Consider the following 18,295-nt stretch of genomic DNA (forward strand, 5'->3'; position numbering starts at 1 on the left):
AGAAGGATCCATGTGCTGCTGAGAAAAAAGTGTAACTGCTTGATGTTGGGTGGTATACTCTATATATGTCAATTAGGTCTAGGTTATTAATAGTGTTATTGAGTTCTATAGTTTCCTTATTCAACTTTTGTTTGGAAGATCTGTCCAGTGGCGAGAGAGGTGTGTTGAAGTCTCCCATGATTATGGTGTGGTGGTCTATTAGACTCTTGAACTTGAGAAGAGTTTGTTTGACGAACATAGCTGCACCATTGTTTGGGGCATAAATATTTATGATTGTTATGTCTTGTTGGTGTATGGTTCCCTTAAGCAGTATGTAGTGTCCCTCTTTATCTCTTTTGATTAACTTTGGCTTGAAATCTATTTTATTTGATATGAGTATGGACACGCCTGCTTGTTTCCGAAGTCCATATGAGTGATATGATTTTTCCCAACCTTTCACCTTCAGCCTATGTATGTCTTTTCCTATCAAATGCGTCTCCTGTAGGCAGCATATTGTTGGGTCTTGTTTTGTGATCCATTCTACTAGCCTGTGTCTCTTAATTGGAGAGTTTAAGCCATTAACATTTAGGGTTATTATTGAGATATGGGTTGTTCTTGCAGCCATATTTGTTTATTTCTGTTACTAAACATTGTTTGTTTTCCTCTTTGATTGTTTCCCCCCCCCTTTACTGTCCTACCTCCCACTGTTGGTTTTCATTGTTATTTTCCATTTCCTCTTCCTGTAATACTTTGGCTAGGATGTTTTGAAGAGATGGTTTTCTAGCTGCGAATTCTTTAAACTTTTGTTTATCGTGGAAGATTTTAATTTCATTCTCCATCCTGAAGCTTAATTTCGCTGGATACACAATTCTTGGTTGGAACCCATTATCTTTCAGTGTTTGAAATATGTTATTCCAGGATCTTCTAGCTTTCAGAGTCTGTGTTGAAAGATCAGCTGTTATCCTGATTGGCTTGCCCCTAAATGTAATCTGCTTCCTTTCTCTTGTAGCTTTTAAAATTCTCTCCTTATTCTGTATGTTGGGCATCTTCATTATAATGTGTCTAGGTGTGGATCTCTTATGATTTTGCACATTCGGCGTCCTGTAGGCTTCTAGGATTTGGGATTCTGTCTCATTCTTCAAGTCTGGGAAGTTTTCTTGTATTATTTCATTGAATAGACCGCTCATTCCTTTGGTTTGGAGCTCTGTACCTTCCTGTATCCCAATGACTCTTAAGTTTGGTCTCTTAATGTTATCCCATATTTCTTGGATGTTCTGCTCATGGTTTCTTAACAGTCTTGCTGAGCTGTCTATGTTCTTTTCCAGTTGAAATACTTTGTCTTCATTGTCTGATGTTCTATCTTCTAAGTGTTCTACTCTGTTGGTAGTATTCTCCATTGAGTTTTTAAGTTGGTTTATTGCTTCCTGCATTTCTAGGATTTCTGATTGCTTGTTTTTTATAACCTCTATCTCCCTGTATAGTTGATCCTTTGCTTCCTGGATTTGTTTGCGTAATTCGTTGTCGAAGTGATCTTTCATTGTCTGATTTTGCTGTTTAATGTCTTCCTTGATACTCCAGATCATCTGAAGCATGTATATCCTGAATTCTTTATCTGACATTCCATCTGCTGCAGCTGTTACCTCTTCTAAAGTTGCGTTGACCTGCATTGCTTGTGGTCCTTTCTTTCCTTGTCTTTTCATACTGCTTGCGTATCTTTCCTGCAGGTGCGGGCGGCGGCTCTGCTCTCTCCTTATTCCAATTGGGGTGTCGTGGCTACCACGCCGGCAGGTCACTGGGCCTGTTCTGGGAGCTGGTGGCGGCTCTGTTCTGCCCCTACTCCAATTGGGGTGACGTGTCTGTCGTACCAGCAGGCCACTGGGCCTGTCCCGCTGGTCGGTCGCAGATCTGCCCACCTTTCGGGCACGGGTGGAGGCTCTGCTTTGCCCCTACTCCAATTGGGGTGTCGTGACTACCCCGCCTGCAGGATGCTGGGTCTGTTCCTGGCAAGGGAGGCGACTCTGCTCTGTCACTACTCCAATTAGGGTGGTGTTTGTACCCCGCCGGCAGGCTCCTGGGCCTGATCCGCCGGTCTGTTGTAGGTCTGCCTACCTTGAAGGCGCGGGCGGCGGATCTGCCCTGCCCCTCCTACCACGCCTGCGGACCCCTGGGCCTGATCTGCAGGTTGATCACTGGTCTGCTCACCCTGCGGGCACGGGTGGCGGTTCCGCTCCACCCCCACTCCAATTGGGGTCACGTGACCACCACACCGGCAGGGCCTGATCCGGGCGTGGGAGAAGGATCTGCTCTGCCCCTACTCGAGTTGGGGTGACGTGTGTACCACACTGGCAGGCCACTGGGCCTGACCCGCCAGGCTGTCACAGGTCTGTTTACCTTGCAAGCGCGAAGGGCGGCTCTGCCCTGCCCCTCCTACCACGCCCATGTACTACTGGGTCGTGGGTCTGCCCACCTGGCGGGTGTGGGTGGCGGCTCCGCTCCGCCCCCTCTCCAATTGGGGTCACGCGGTCACCACGCTGGCGAGCCGCTGGGCCTGCTCCGGGGGCTGGCGGCGGCCCGGCTCCTTCCCTCTGGCTCGAGGACAAATTGAGGAGACTCGGGTGACTGAGCCTCACCCCCCTTACCAGGAGACCAACTGCTTATGTCACCGCTGGTATTGATGAAGATCTCTCCTCCACCGCTTTCTGCTGACATCAGATCTCTGCCATGTTGGTATCCTATGCGAATGGCAGCATTTCGTTCCCCTTGCCGGGCAACCCAAGCAATGGGTGAGTCCTGACCTGCCCTCAGCAGGACCCGGACCGAGACACAGTTTCCGCGGGCTCCTAGCCCCGGTCCAGGGAAGTTCCGGGAGCCGGAACTCGGCCGCTCCGTGCTCAGTGTAAGCTCCTATAAGTGTAAGCTCCAAGAAGCAGCCCCCGCGGGCTCAGTTCCGGGAGCCGGAATTCGGCCGCTTAGTGCTTGGTGTATGCTCTGATAGTAGCAGGGTCCAAGAAGCAGCCTCCGCGGGCTCTGCAGCCCTGTGCCAGGGCGGTTCCGGGACGGTTCCGGGAGCCGGAACTCGGCCGCTCTGTGCTCGGTGTAAGCTCCTATAAGTGTAAGCTCCAAGAAGCAGTCCCCGCGGGCTCAGTTCCGGGAGCTGGAATTCGCCTTCTTGGTGCTTCGTGTTTGCTCTGATATTAGCAGGGTCCAAGAAGCAGCCTCCGCAGGCTCCGCAGCCCGGAGCCAGGGCGGTTCCGGGACGGTTCCGGGAGCCGGAACTCGGCCGCCCCGCGCTCCGTGTTCACTCCGATAAGATCAGATTTTAAGAAGCCCCCAGGCGCTGAACCCTAGCAATCTGTCTGCAAGCCGCAGGCGAATTGCAGCCTGAAATTACCTGTTCTATGGCTGAATGAGCTGCGGTCAGTCAAAAACAGGTGTGGTGACGTCAGTTTACCAACATGGTGGCTGCTGGCCTCCTCTGTGGTCTGACCGGTGTGGAGAACCGAGATGGACCGCTTCCTTCCCCGTCTCGAACCCAGAATTCAGCCCTGAGTGCGGTGCTTGCGCGTCTGGCAGAAACTGCAGCGCTGTAACCCTGCGTCTCTATCCCAGCGCGCCTTGCAGACTCTAGCCGCGGGGCGATTTGCTTAATAAGCAGTGTTACCCTCCATGCGACAAACCTCTCGCGTTTGAGTCCCCGTAGCCGATCCTCATGCGATGGAAATCCTTCCTCCAGGTTCCGGCGCACCCCACTATTGCTGGAAATTCCTAACAAGATATCCTTTAGCCGTCCTGACTTGTCATACTCCCACACAGTGAAGCAGCACACGGGGGTAATGCACTCCCCTCGCCGCCATCTTCCCTCCAAAAAAGCCTAAAATCAATTTTAAAAAGTCAAGTGGAGCCAGGCACAGTGGCACCTGCCTGAATTCCCAGCGGTTCGGAGGCTGAGACAGGAGGGTCACAAGTTCAAAGCCAGCCTCAGCAACAGCGATGCGCTAAACAACTCAGTGACACCCTGTCTCTAATAAAACACAAAATTGGTTTGGGGACGTGGCTCAGTGGTTGAGTGCCCCTGAGTTCAATCTCTAGTACCCCACCAAAAAAAAAGTCAAGTGGAAATTTTACAGCTGAAATAATTTTAGTAGGTGAGTTCAACAGCAACATGGTTACAACAGAACCAATTAATAGAAAATTAAAACGTGGATCAGTAGTAAATATGTAGATTAAAACACAAAGAGAAATGTATAAAGAAAAAGAGGCCTGACAAAAAGCCTAAATATGTGTAATTGGAATCTCAGGAGGAAAGGAGAGAAAGAATGGGGCAGAAAAAAATGTTTAGTGTTTCAGGTTAAGAACTTCATAATATCTAATGAACCCTGAAGATCAAGTTCAAGAGGCTCTGCAAACCATAAGCAGAAAAAACACAAAGAAATCTGCACTTAAGCATATAGTAAAATTGTTGTAACCAAAGTCAAAGTGAAAACCTTAAAAGCAATCTGATGAAAAGAAAGTTAATTAACTTCAAAGGAACAATAATAAGATTGACAAAAACAGCAATGAGTAAAACCATACCATATTCTAAAATAAAAATATGTTCATCTACAGTTCTGTATTTTAAAATGACAGTGTGTTTAGTTAACTTTTCATTGCTGTGACCAAAATCCATGACAAAAACAACTTAGAGTAGCCAGGCATGGTGGCGCACACCTGTAATCTCAGAGGCTTGGGAAGCTGAGGCAGGAGGATCATGAGTTCAAAGCCAAATTCAGCAAAAGTAAGGCACTAAGTAACACAGTGAGATTCTGTGTCTCTAAATTAAAAATATAATAATAATAATTTAAAAAAAAAACAGGACTAGGGATGTGGCTCAGTGGCAAGTGCCCCTGAGTTCAATCTCCAGTACTCCCCCAACCCCCCAAAAAACAACTCTCTAAAAACCAAACCAAACAAAACCAAAAACAACTTAGAGGAGGAAAAGTTTATTTTGTCTTGTGGTTTAAGAGGTTTAGTTCACAGACAGCTAATTCCATTGCTAACCCCAAGTGAGGCAAAAAATCACTCTGGAAAGCTGCTCACCTCATGGTGGTCAGGAAGCAAAGAGAGAGAGAAAACATAGAAAGAATAAACCCTTCCAGGGCACACTCCCAATGACCCACCTCCTCCAGCCATGCCCCACCTGCCTACAGTCACCACCCAGGCAGTCCATTCAAACTAGGATGAACTGAGTAGGTTGTGGTTCTCATAACCTAATCATCTCACTTCTGCATATCCCTGCATTAACACAGGAACTTTTGAGGGGTTGCCTCATATCTAAACCAAAACAGATAATAAAATATTTTTAAGAAAAACAAAAAGAAAATTTATTGCCAGTAATCTCACACCAAAATAATGACTGGAAATGCAAAGACTTATCATACTGATGAAGTCAACTGGAAATTATAAAATATATAAATTTCTTTGCATCTAGTAAGATTAGTAATATATGTTTATATACTTCTGTAATATGTCATATAACTTTTGGAATATATTAACTCAATGCACACATGAAATATTTATCAAAATAGGCTATGAAAACTTTTTCTTAGTAACATGTCCAGAAATTTTCAAAATTTGAAATCCTATAGAGGATGTTCTTGATTCTGACCATAACAAAATCAGCCTAGGAATAAAATCCCCAAACCCTTAAATAGTAATCAAAATGCACATCTTGATAAACCTTGAAACAAAAAAATAAATCATAATGAAGGTTAGATAATATTTGGTTTAAGTATTAGTGAAAATAGCATATCAAAACCAGAAAGTGAATAAAGCAGTTCACAGAGGAAAATGAACCTTAAGTTCACATATTACAAAACAAAATAGACTGAAAATAGAGGTGTTAAGCATTTATTACAAGAAGACACACACAAAAAAAAATATATAAAAGAAATAAGAAAAAATGATAGGGGCAGAAATCAATAAAACAAAAATTATCAATAAGGCCAAAAGATCATTTAAATTGATAAACCTGTAGCCATATTGAACATAAGAAAGAATGGGGGAAAAAAAGATCATATTCCCAATATCAGGAATTAAAAAGTTAGCATTAATAGAGACTTTGTAAATATTAAAATGTTAATCAGAAATGCAATATCGTGATGGCAGCAAGCTGGAACATCAGGAAGCTCAGTTTCTCATCTTCTCACAGAAACACCAAGTTGGGCAACCACTCAGGAGCTAGAATGACTGTGTGGGAGTGCTGGGGTCTAGCTGAGATGCCAGCACCCTGCTGGAGGGTGAGAAGTTTCCCTTCATTCATGTTGTCCCTTCCCTAAGGCAACCCAGCTTGATGCTGACCGACAACCCCTAGACCCACAGTTTACCCACAGGGGAAACTGAGAACAAAGTGAATGCCAGTCTTCCCCAGACTTAGGAGACACTTCCCAGGACATCCACTTCTCTCTCACTCCATCTACAACACTGAGGGGATAGGTGCAGAGGAATTGTCTGAGGATGCGAAGAAGCCGGGAGAAGGGGAGAAAGTGTACAGAAAGTATCATGCCATTTTCAACAGCAACCCATGGATCCTGCTATAACTAGTTTTCAGACTCCACCAAGAGACTGTCTCATGAAGCCAGCAGAATGACTCACTTCACCCTCCTTCCCATAACCATGGGAGAATCATGACCCCAACACTCTGAATGCCCCCCTGTAGATAGAACCTGCATGTCCCTGGTCACAGCTTGACAAGATCCTTCAGGCGGAACACAGATCTCAACGGCAGCTGCAAATATTAACAGACTTCTTGACACTGCTGTTTGGGGAGAAGGTGCACAACTTTTAACACCTTATGGCACTGCCTTAGTGACAATAAGGTCAGGCCTGACTTTTCAGAATTGAGAGAAAGACATCCAGTTCTACTTCTTATCCCCTGTAAAGCAATGTGAAATGGATGCATCTATAGAAAAGATCTGATAACCCCTAGAATTTCTAGCCATGCTCCCTGGCAAAGGGCTTTTCCTCCTCAAGCCAGTCAATAAAGAGTGGAGGATATTGCTGCTTCTTCAAATACGAAGACACTCATGTAAGGCTTTAAGGAATATGACAAATCAAGGAAATAGGACATCTCCAAAGGGGAAAAAATAAAACTCCAGTGGCTGACCCCAAATAAATGGAGATTTATAAATTTCCTAATAATTAAAAATATCTTACATAAGCTCAGTGAGCTACAAGAGAACACAGATAGAAAACCAAATCAAATGGGGAAAACAATACATGAATTAAATTAGAAATTTAATGAAGATACAGAAAACTTAAAAGAACCAATATATATATAATGTCGGAACTGGAAAAATTCAGTAAAGAGCTTCAATAACAGACTTGATCAAGCAGAAGAATCAGTATTACATGCACACCCTAAACAAAAGTGAACAAGGGTGGCTATGCTAACATCAGACAAAATAGCCTTTAGTAAAAAACTGTCCCAAGAGACAAGGAAGGTCGTTATACAGTGATAAAGGGATTAATCTATCAATAGGACATAACAATTGAAAATATACATGGACCCAGTGTCAGAGCACCTAAATACATCAGGAAAATGTTAACAGAGCAGATGGGAGGAATAGACAGCACTACAATAATAGCAGGAGCTTTCAATGCCCCACTTTCAACAATGGACAGATCATCCAGGCAGAAAATCAATTAAAAAAAAAAACAAACCAGCAGACTTGAACAGCACTATGGATCACCTGGGTCTAACAGACGTTTGTAGAACATTACATCCAACATCAGCAGATATGCATTCTTCTCAAGTTCACCTGGAGCATTCTTTGAGATAGATCATTTGCTAGGTCACAAGTCTTAAACTTAAGAAGATTGAAATGCTGTCAAGTATATGACCACAAGAAAAAAAAAAAAACTAGAAACACAACAGGAAGAAAATTGGAATACTCACAAACATGTGGAAATTAATCAGTACAACTTCCGAACCACCAATGGGTCAAAGAAGAAATCAAAAGGAAAAATCCAAAACTACATCGAAGCAAATTAAAACTAAAACTGAGGCAGAACAAAACTTACAGAATTCAAGAAGGGTAATTCTAGGAGGGAAATTTACAGAAAAAAAAAAGCTATACTTTAAGAAAGAAGAAATATCTCAAAAACTGAACTTTATACCTAAAGTAGCTAGGAAAAGAAGAACAAACTAACACCAAAATTAGCAGAAGAAAAGGGACAAGAAAGATTCACTCAAATAAGTTAAGTAGAATCTAGAAAAACAATAGGCATGGTGGATGAAACTGAGTTGGCTTTTTTGAAAAGCTAAACAAAGTTTAAAATTCTTAGTTATATTAACTAAGAAAAAAGAGAGACGACTCAAATAAATAAAATGACAAAGGAGGACACATTGAAATGCATACCACAGAAATACAGGGATTATACGAAGCTCCTATGAACAGATAAATGTCAACAAATTGGATAATTCAGAATAAATGGCTAAATTACTTGAAATGATCTACCAAGAATGAAGAAATAGGAAGAATAAGTAGGAAATCTAAAAAGACTAATAATGAGTAAGGAGACTGAATTTTTAATCAAAATTCTCCCAGGAAATAAAAGCCCAGGTACTGGCAGCCTCAAACTCTTTCAAAATGTTGCTAAGAGCTCACTTCTAACTTTTTCTACAAAGCCAGCATTACCTTGACACTAAAGACAGACAAGGATCCTATCAGAAAAGAAAATTATAGACCAATTTTCTGATAGAGATACAAATATCCTCAAGAGAATACTAACAAACCCAATTCAACAGTATATTGAAAGGATCATATACATCATCAAGTGGGATTTGTCGCTAGGAGATGAGGATGATTTAAACATATGCAAATCAATAGATATGATATGCTACATAAACAGAATAAAGGATAAAAATCATACAATTATCACAACAAATGCAGAAAACAATTTGACAAAATTCAGCATCCCTTCATGAATAGAAGGAATTTACCTCAACATAACAAACAACATATATTGCAAACTCAGAGCCAACATCATACTCAAAGGTGAAAACTGAAACTTTTCCTATAAGATCAGGAGCAAAATAAAGTACCCACTGCCCATTCTTGGCACTTCCACTCAACATGTGAGAGGTCCTAGCCAGAGCAATTAGGAAAGAAAAAGTAATAAGAGATTTCCAAACTATAAAGGAAAGAGTAAAATTGTTCACTTACAAATGATCTTACACATAGAAAATTATAAAGACTCCACTGCAAGTGTGCATGTACACACACCTGGCAGAATTGTTATGCTTTAGGTTTCAAATGGTACCCTAAAGTTGATGTGTTCAAGATTTGGATCCCAATGCAACAAAGTCCAGAGGTGGATCTACTTGGACATGATTGGATCATGAGGGCTCTAACCTCATCAGTGGATTAATCCATTTAATATGAATAATTTGAATGAACTACTGGGAGAAGGTGAAAATGGTAGATAGGTAGAGCATGGTTAGAGGAAGTAAGTCACTGGGGGATGTGCCCTTGTGGATTAAATCTGGTCCATTCATTGTGCGCTCTCTCTCTCTCTCTCTCTCTCTCTCTCTCTCTCTCTCTCTCTCTCTCTCTCTCTCTCTCCTTCCTCAGCTGTCATGAGTTGAGTAGTTTTCCTTTGCTACACCCTTCCACTGTGATGTTCTGCCTTACCTCAGGCCCTAGGTATTCAGGCCAGCTGACCGTGGACTGAAACCATGAGCCAAAATAAACCTTCCCTCCTTGAAGTTGTTTGTGTCAGATATTTTAGTCATAGCAACCAAAAGCTAACATAAGAAGTAACAACAACTATAAAAATTCAGGGAAGTTACGAATACAAAACAACATACAAAAATCAATTCCTTCTTAATACAATAGCAATGAACATAAGAAATTAAGAAAACATCCCATTTACACTAGAATCAATAACAGTAAGCAATAATAAAATTGACACCAAGAATTGGGTGTCAACTTAATCAAGAAGTAGAAAAAAACATGTACACTGAAACTAAAAAATATTGATGAAAGAAATCAAAGAAGACACAAATAATGGTATTCTGTGTTCACAGATTTGAAGAAGTAATATTGCTAAAGTGTCTATAGTACCAAAATTGATCTACAGATTACTTGTAACACCTATCAAAATTCTAATGATGTTTTTCATAGAATTAGAAAAAAAATAATCCTAACATATAAAACTACAAAGAAATGAAATAAACAAAGCAATCGTTACCAAGAAGAACAAAACTGAAAACATCATCCTTCCTGATTTCAAGTTACATTCCAACATTATAGTAACTAAAACACCTTAAGAACAGATAGATGCATGGTCCAATGGAACAGAATACAGGACATAGATTTCCTGTGCATAGATGATTTGACTAATTTTCAATAAGCATGCCAAGAACACACAATATCTCTTCAAGAAATGGTATTGGGGGGCTGGGCTGTAGCTCAGTGTCAGAGAACTTGCCTAGCATGTGTGAGGCATTGAATTAAATTCTCAGCACCACATAGAAATAAGCAAATAAAATAGAGGCATTCTGTCCATCTATAACTACAAAAAAAATAAAGAAAGAAAAGAAAAGAAAAAGAAAGAAAGAGTGTTGGAGAAATGGGATATCTATGTGCAAATGAATGAAATTGGTCCCTTATTTTATTAAAATTCAACTCAAAATGTAATAAAGGGGTAAATGTAAGACCTAGAAGCAAACAGAAAGAAAGACATTGGTGTTTGCAATGGGTTTTTTTTTTTTTGATATGGCACCGCAATCACATAAAATAAAAGGAAAAAGTGGGTTTGCCTCAAACTAAAAACTTCTTTGTTACAAAGAAAACAATCACAAAAATTAAAAGGAAATCTATGGGATAGAATAATATATTTGCAAACCATACATCTGATTAAGTTTATATACAAAATATGGAGGAATGCATCACTGAACAATAAAAATAAAATAAACCAGTTGAAAAATGGAGAAATAAGCTAAATATCAATTTCTCCAAAGAAAGAATGCATGGTCAACAGATACATGAAAAGTTTCTCATTGCAACCACTTATCAAGGAGATTCAAATCAATATCACAATGAGATATCACCTCATAATTGTTAGGTTGGCTTTTTGTTATTTAAAAAAAGAACAAAAAAAATAAGTATTAGGATGTGGAGAAAGGTGAAACTTGTACATTGCAGGTAGAAATGTAAATTGGTGCAGCCAAAAAAAATAGTACAGAGATTCCACAGTAGCTTAAAAATAGATGTACCACATGATCTAACAGTCCCATTTTTGGGTAGGTATACCAAAAATTGAAATCAGGATCTAGAAGAGTTACTTGCACTTCTATGCACTTGCAGCTTTATTTACCATAACTAAGATCAGGAAACAACACAAATGTCCATTGATGGAAGAATGGCGAAATAAAATTTATTACATACAGATAATGAGATATCATGAAGCCACTAAAAAGAAGGAATTCCTGCTATTTGAAACCTAATGGATGAACCAGAGGATATTCTATTTACTGAAATAAGTCAAACAGAAAAATATGTATTATATAATTTTACTTACATGTGGAATCTAAAATTATCAAACTCATGGAAAAAAAAAAGAGAATAATGGTTATCAGGGTCTGGGGAAAGGAGAATATGCAGAGGTCATAGTTAAAAGATGCAAATTCTTTATGCAATGCAAATTATCTATTGAGATCTACTAAACAGCCTAGTGACTGCTGCTAACAATTCTTTTACTTACCAAACAGTAAAAAAATCTGGTCTTTGAAGGCCATATGATCTCTGTAGTAAAAACTTGACTGCATGTGTAATGTGAATGTAGCTATAGATAATATATTTCTAAATGAGTAGTGGCTGTTTATATACACAAAACTGTGAATTTCCTATAGTTTTGTGTAAATTTTATGAAGCATAATGCTCCTTTTTATGTTACCCAACCACTTAAAATATATATATATAAAAAAAAAACTTCTTAAATTGCATACTGTACAAAAACAGGTGGCAGGCCAGATTTGCCCCCTGGGTTGTAGTCTATATTTTGACCAAGTTGGTAGTTAAGTGGATATGTTCACTCTATAATGATTCATTAAGCTTCAAACTGAATATCGGTGTACTTAATTATGTTTTAGTAAAACTCTTTATTTAAAAAATGCTGAGAAAAATCTATGTGGACTCTGGGATTATTGATGCAGTTGTAAATATAACACCAAAAGTGCTATGCTCAAAAAAATATTGATAAGTTGGACTTCATTAAAATCTACAATTTTTTTTAGTAGCTGCGGTGGCTCATGCCTATAATCCCAGCAGGTCAGGAGACTGAGACAGGAGAATCGTAAGTTCAAATCCAGCCTCAGCAAAAGCTAGGTGCTAAGCAACTCAATGAGACCCTGTCTCTAAATAAAATACAAAATAGGACTGGGGATGTGGCTCAGTGTTTGAGTGCCCCTGAGTTCTATCCCTGTACCTACCCGCCCCCCAAATCTAAACTATCTTCTGTGTGAAAATCTCTGTTAATAAAATTAAAAGACACCACAAACAGAAAGAAAATATTTACAAAATATATCTGACAAAAATTGTTTACCACAAATATGGAAAGAATTCTTAAACTCAACAATATGAAAACAATTCGTTTTTTTTTAAAAATGGGCAAAGGATCTGAACAGACATCCAATCAAAAAAGTTATATAGATGGCAAATTAGCACTTGAGAATATGCTCAATATCATATGTCATTATGGAATTGCAAATTTAAAAGAAATAAGCATTATACCCTTACTAAAATGACTAAAGTGCAAACAAATGTGAATAACCAAAAAAAAAAAAAAGAGAGAGAGAGAGAAAGGGAGAAGAAAACCAATACTTAATGTTGAGAAGGATGTCCTACAACAGCAATTCTTACTAACAATCCTGGGAGTGCAAAATGACACAGGTACTTTGGAAGGCAGTTTGGCAGTTTCTTATAAAGTTCAATATAAGTTTGCTATTTAATCCAACAATAATATAATTTAGGTATTTACAGAACTGAGATGAAAATTTATGACTACACATACACGCATATAAATAAATGTTTATGCAATCTTCATTCATGATTACCAAAAATGGGAAACAACTAAGATGGCCTTCAATACACAAATGAATAAGCAGACTGTGGTACATCACCAAAATGGAATACTATTCAGGGATTAGTGAATAATTAAGCTATGTAAAAACATGCATGAATCATAATTCCTATTGCTGAGTGAAAGGAAGAAGTTTGGCAAGGCTGTAACTTTTCATTCATATTACAGTCTAGCAAAGGCAAAATTGCAGTAATGTAATATATATCAATAGTTGCTTCCGTTTCAGAGATGAAGCACAGGACAATTTATAGGACTGTGAAATTATTCTGTTTGATGCCAAAATGATGGATACATGACTATATGCATTTGTCAAAGTCCATGAAACTTAATAGCACAAAGAATGAATCTTATGTACTCACACTTAAAAAAAAAAGATTTTAGGAGGTCAAGGAATCCAGGAACGATAGTCAGACTGTGACAAAGAATTTAACTCTATTATGAACATATGAAACAGCTCACTAGAGGCAATGGGAATGGCAGAAATTAGTAAACACAAGTCACTTTGGAAATGAGTGGCACCTGTGAAACTGAAGTCAGAAAGAACTCCACATCAACACTGTTGTCTACTTAATAAAGATTTATTTATTCCTACAGTGGTACAATTTAACAACGATAAAACTGGTCCATATGTGTGCTAGAATCAAAGATGTAAACAAATGGGTGGCAGATATTAGGAACAAGTTTCTTTCTATTTAAGTGAAAGTTTATGGATTAATCAAGGGAAGAAGGATGCAATGATCATATAATAATACATTAGAGTTAGAGGCATCAGTATGAATTCACATCTAATATATATGTATATACACATATATATATATATTTCCACATATATGTTTATATATATAAATATATATTTTATATTAGTTTATGATAAATATATAAATAATACATATTTATATATATTATATATTTCCATATATATGTATGTATGTGTGTGTGTGTGTGTGTGTATATATATATATATATATATATATATATAAATAAAACCTCACTCTGCCAGCTGAGAGAACTATAAAGCAATGATATCCCAATAGTAACAAGCATAGGAATCCTCCCTTATCCACAGGGGATAAGTTTGAAGACCCCCAGTTGAATCTTGAAACCATGGGTTCAACTGTACACATGTCATGACAGTTACTCTGATAGCTGAGATGGTTATGTTGTGATAATGTGAATACACAGGACAAAGAGATGTTCATATTCAGGGTGATGCAAAGCCATATAATTTTAGATTTCATCCTGCTACACAGTATATGCTGTAAAACTTTTCAATTATTTATTTTTGGAATTTCCCATTTTTATTTCAGAACGTAAATATGTTGATAAAGGAATAATAATTATTATTCTACATCCATAAAATAGAATATTATCTAGCAATATAAAGGAATAAAATACTGACACATGTTACAACATAGCATTAGATTCAGTAGATTAGGCAAAGAGAAAAACGTCAATTATAAAAGCCCACGTAGTTTGTGAATTTGTCATTTCAATTTATATTATATCATCTTTTGAAATACTCTTAATATCCAATGTGTATCAGCTTTTTATTTTCACTTTTACCCTATTTTTATATTATTCACTTAATACTTATTAGCCAAATTGCACTTGCATGTCATTACTCTATCTACTTAGAATAACTGGTAGATCTAGATAGATGTGGTCTCTGTGAAGTTGGAGAAAAATCTAAAACGTCAAGCAAATAAACCATTATACTTACTTTTGGAAAAGTGCAATAAAAATTTTTCAGAGAGTGACATGAGAGACAATTAGAAAGAAAGGTCTACTGTAGAAAAGATAGCCTTTCTGAGTGTATAGCATCGAAGGTAAGGATAGAAAAAACAAGTAAAGACTGGAAAGAAGAACTTTCCAAATATTGGGCATATTAAAAGAAAAAGCCCAAATTTTGGAAGGAGCCTAGAATTCTTGAGACTTTCTTGAGGCTTCTTGAGAAACTACCAAGTCTGGCAGGGAGGGAGCTAGAAAAGAGGAGTAAAAGATGAATAGGCATGGATCAGACCAAATAAGTCAGAGTACATCAGGGTAACAACAATAACCTCATGAAATATGTCAGCCTTTTTTTTTTTTTTTTTTTTTTTTTTTGGTCCTGCAACATCTGTTACATCTCATCCAGAACATTGTAAGAATCAACATGGCTGGGTCACCTGGGGATAGATAAGAAAAAAAGGAGGTTGGCGATTCTCAACAACCAGTATACCAATCTCAGAAGAAGTTCCAGGGCTCCAGAACCAGGCCTTCCCACCCACATACCCCATTAGTATGCCCACTCATAGACCTCATCAAATGGCCTTCTTAAAAATCTCTGACCAGCATGACTGGTAAAAAACTTTCATGTCAAAGCAAGTCTAAAAAGAATCTAAGAAGTGATTGGTTTTTCTAATATACAGACACAAGCACAAGGCTATGATAATCACAAAGAGTCAAGGACACAATTTATTTGTCATAGAGAAATGAATACTTAAAAGTTTCCTAACCAAGTATTAGGATCACCACCTTAAAGAAGCTTTAATGATTTTAATGATTATTAATAAAATAATCATTTTAAAAGAAGCTACATAGAGTACATAAACAACTAAACAATATCATGAAAAATAAAATTAGAAGTTCAACAAAGAGATAGAAACTGTAAGAATTAACAGAACAGAAATTCTGAAGCTGAATAATACAATGAATAAATTGAAAAAAAAATAGCAGAGAATTTCCATAGCAGACTCAATTGAGTTGAAGAAAAATCACCAAATTGAAAGACAAGTTGTTTGAGATTATCCAGTAGGAGGAATAAAATAGGAAAAAGAGTAAAAGAGCTTAAAGGACTTATTGATCACCAGCAAGCAGATAGGTGGTTTCCTGATAAGGTCAAGCACAAATAGTGTTTTTGATTATAGAAAACAGAAACAGATCCAGAAGGAGTAGGGTAAAACACACCATTTTGGGAAGACTCCCTATAAGAAAATTAACACCAAGTTTATTTACAGAATTGCATATATGTTTAGATCAACAAAATAAATTATAATTCATCACATGTTTTAAAAGCTGACATAAGTTTTAAAAATCAAGAAAAAGAAGAATTTTTAAAATTTGTTAATTGCATGCTAAACTGTACCACTTTAATATTTCAAAAAATTGTGTCTATATATTAGTCTTTATATAGCAATACATTTTGTAATATTAATTTTTGAAAGAAAATACGAGAATAATTGTCTTTTCTAGCATAGGTTATTTAAATCTTTTTTATTATAAATAGCTTAGAATTGTGCTTTTCTGCTTCAAAATTTCATTAATAATGTCATGTTCACTTTTAAGATGTTTGTGAATATTAGAAAAAGCTTTATCAAATTACACTTGTAATCTATGAGATTTCAAGGAATTAATTTTTTAAAAAAATATTTATTTATTTATTTTTAGGTGTAGATGGACACAACACAATGTCTTTATTTTTATATGGTGCTGAGAATCGAACCTGGGTCCTGCCCATGCTAGGTGAGCACTCTACCGCTGAGCCACAATCCCAGCCCCTCAAGGAATTAATTTTTTTAATGTGAATATTCTTTAGCATTCTTTGGATTAATGTCCAACAGGATGCTCAACACAAGGATGAATTATGATAAATTCTACTTTTTATGATTTCTATCAAAAAAGAAAAAAATCCACCTTTATAACTATTAAACATATTCTTGACAAGAGAGTACTTGTATTTAACTAACATCCAAGGGGAATTGATTCCTTTGCTTATAATTTTAGGTGTCAGATGAATGCAAGTCTTTCCCACAAATTACCTTATTGCTTTATACATTAAAAGATTTTATCATTAGATATTCTATGTCACATTCATGTGTCTTGACACATGCACTTCTGTGACATGCTTCTGAGTGAGTAATAGAAGTCATTTCTACACGCTGTGAAAAGAATAACAACTTTACAAAGAAGGGACTGTGAACAACACAGATATTTTCCACTGGACCCAAAATACAATTCCATAATTCAATATATTTTTTCAGAAGATCTCAAAGAAATTGAGACACATTCAATGTCACTTAATCTAAGAACAGACACAACAGAGATCAAGATGATGTGCAACCAATTGCAGTTAACATGATAAAACATGGTATGATAAATTCTACAACAGCATTTTTCCTTGTGAACTCATTGCTAAGACTTTATCCAAAGCCTTGAAAAGGTTCATGAAAATGTAGGTAGGCCTGACTAGCCTCATGGTAAATCCATCTCTGTTCCTATCTTTTGTTACATTGTGGCTTGACTTTTCACCCTTGTAATAATATCTTTTCATGGACAGAAATTCTTAACTTTTTAAATAAATATTTTGTATACTTAAGGTTTAGAACATGATGTCATGGGATAGGCACCATTTATAGTATATGTAAATACTATAAGTAAATTTGACAGATCCATCATATCTCATAGTTACCACTTGTGTGAAAAGTGTAGCTAAAATCTATTCATTAAGCAAAATTACTAAATACAATATAATATTAACTATAGCCCTCATATTGGACATTAGATCTGTAGTCTTATATCCTTCTATATATATGTTACTTTGTATCTTTTGACGATATAACCTATTTCCTCCTACCCTCACCCATCCTTTGTAAGCAATGTTTTATTCTCTTTCAGTTTCACTTTTCATTTTATTTTTTTAAAGATTCTATATAAAAACAAGGTTATGCAATGTTTTGCAATACTTTTCTTCCTGTCTGGCTTATTTCACTTAAAACAACATATTCTAGGTTCATTCATGTTTTGGCAAGTGGCAGGATCTCCTCCCTTTTGTGTGTGTGGTACTAGGTCTCAAACCTAGGGCCTCACATGTGCTAGGCAAGTGCTCTACCATTGAGCTACACCCTCAGCCCTTCTACATTTATAGCATAGTATTTTGAGACAGGCTGTTACTATGTTGCCCAGAGTGGCCTTGAATTTGTGATTCTCTTGACTCAGGCTCTCAAGTAGGTATTATTACAGGAGCCACCATTCCTGGCTTTCTCCATTTATTAAGAATGAAAACATTTTATTGTACATACCTAGTACATTCTTTATGTATTTGTCTCACAGTGGACACTTAAGTTGTTTCTGTGTCTTGACTATTGTGAATAATACCACAATGAGCATAGAAGTGTGGGTATCTTTTTGAGGTGATGATTTAATTTCTTTCAGATAT

Source organism: Marmota monax, unplaced genomic scaffold, assembly GCF_021218885.2.
Source record: "Marmota monax isolate L192 unplaced genomic scaffold, Marmota_monax_Labrador192_F-V1.1 WCK01_AAM20220418_F8-fsc00004, whole genome shotgun sequence".
NCBI classification, from domain to species: Eukaryota; Metazoa; Chordata; class Mammalia; order Rodentia; family Sciuridae; genus Marmota; species Marmota monax.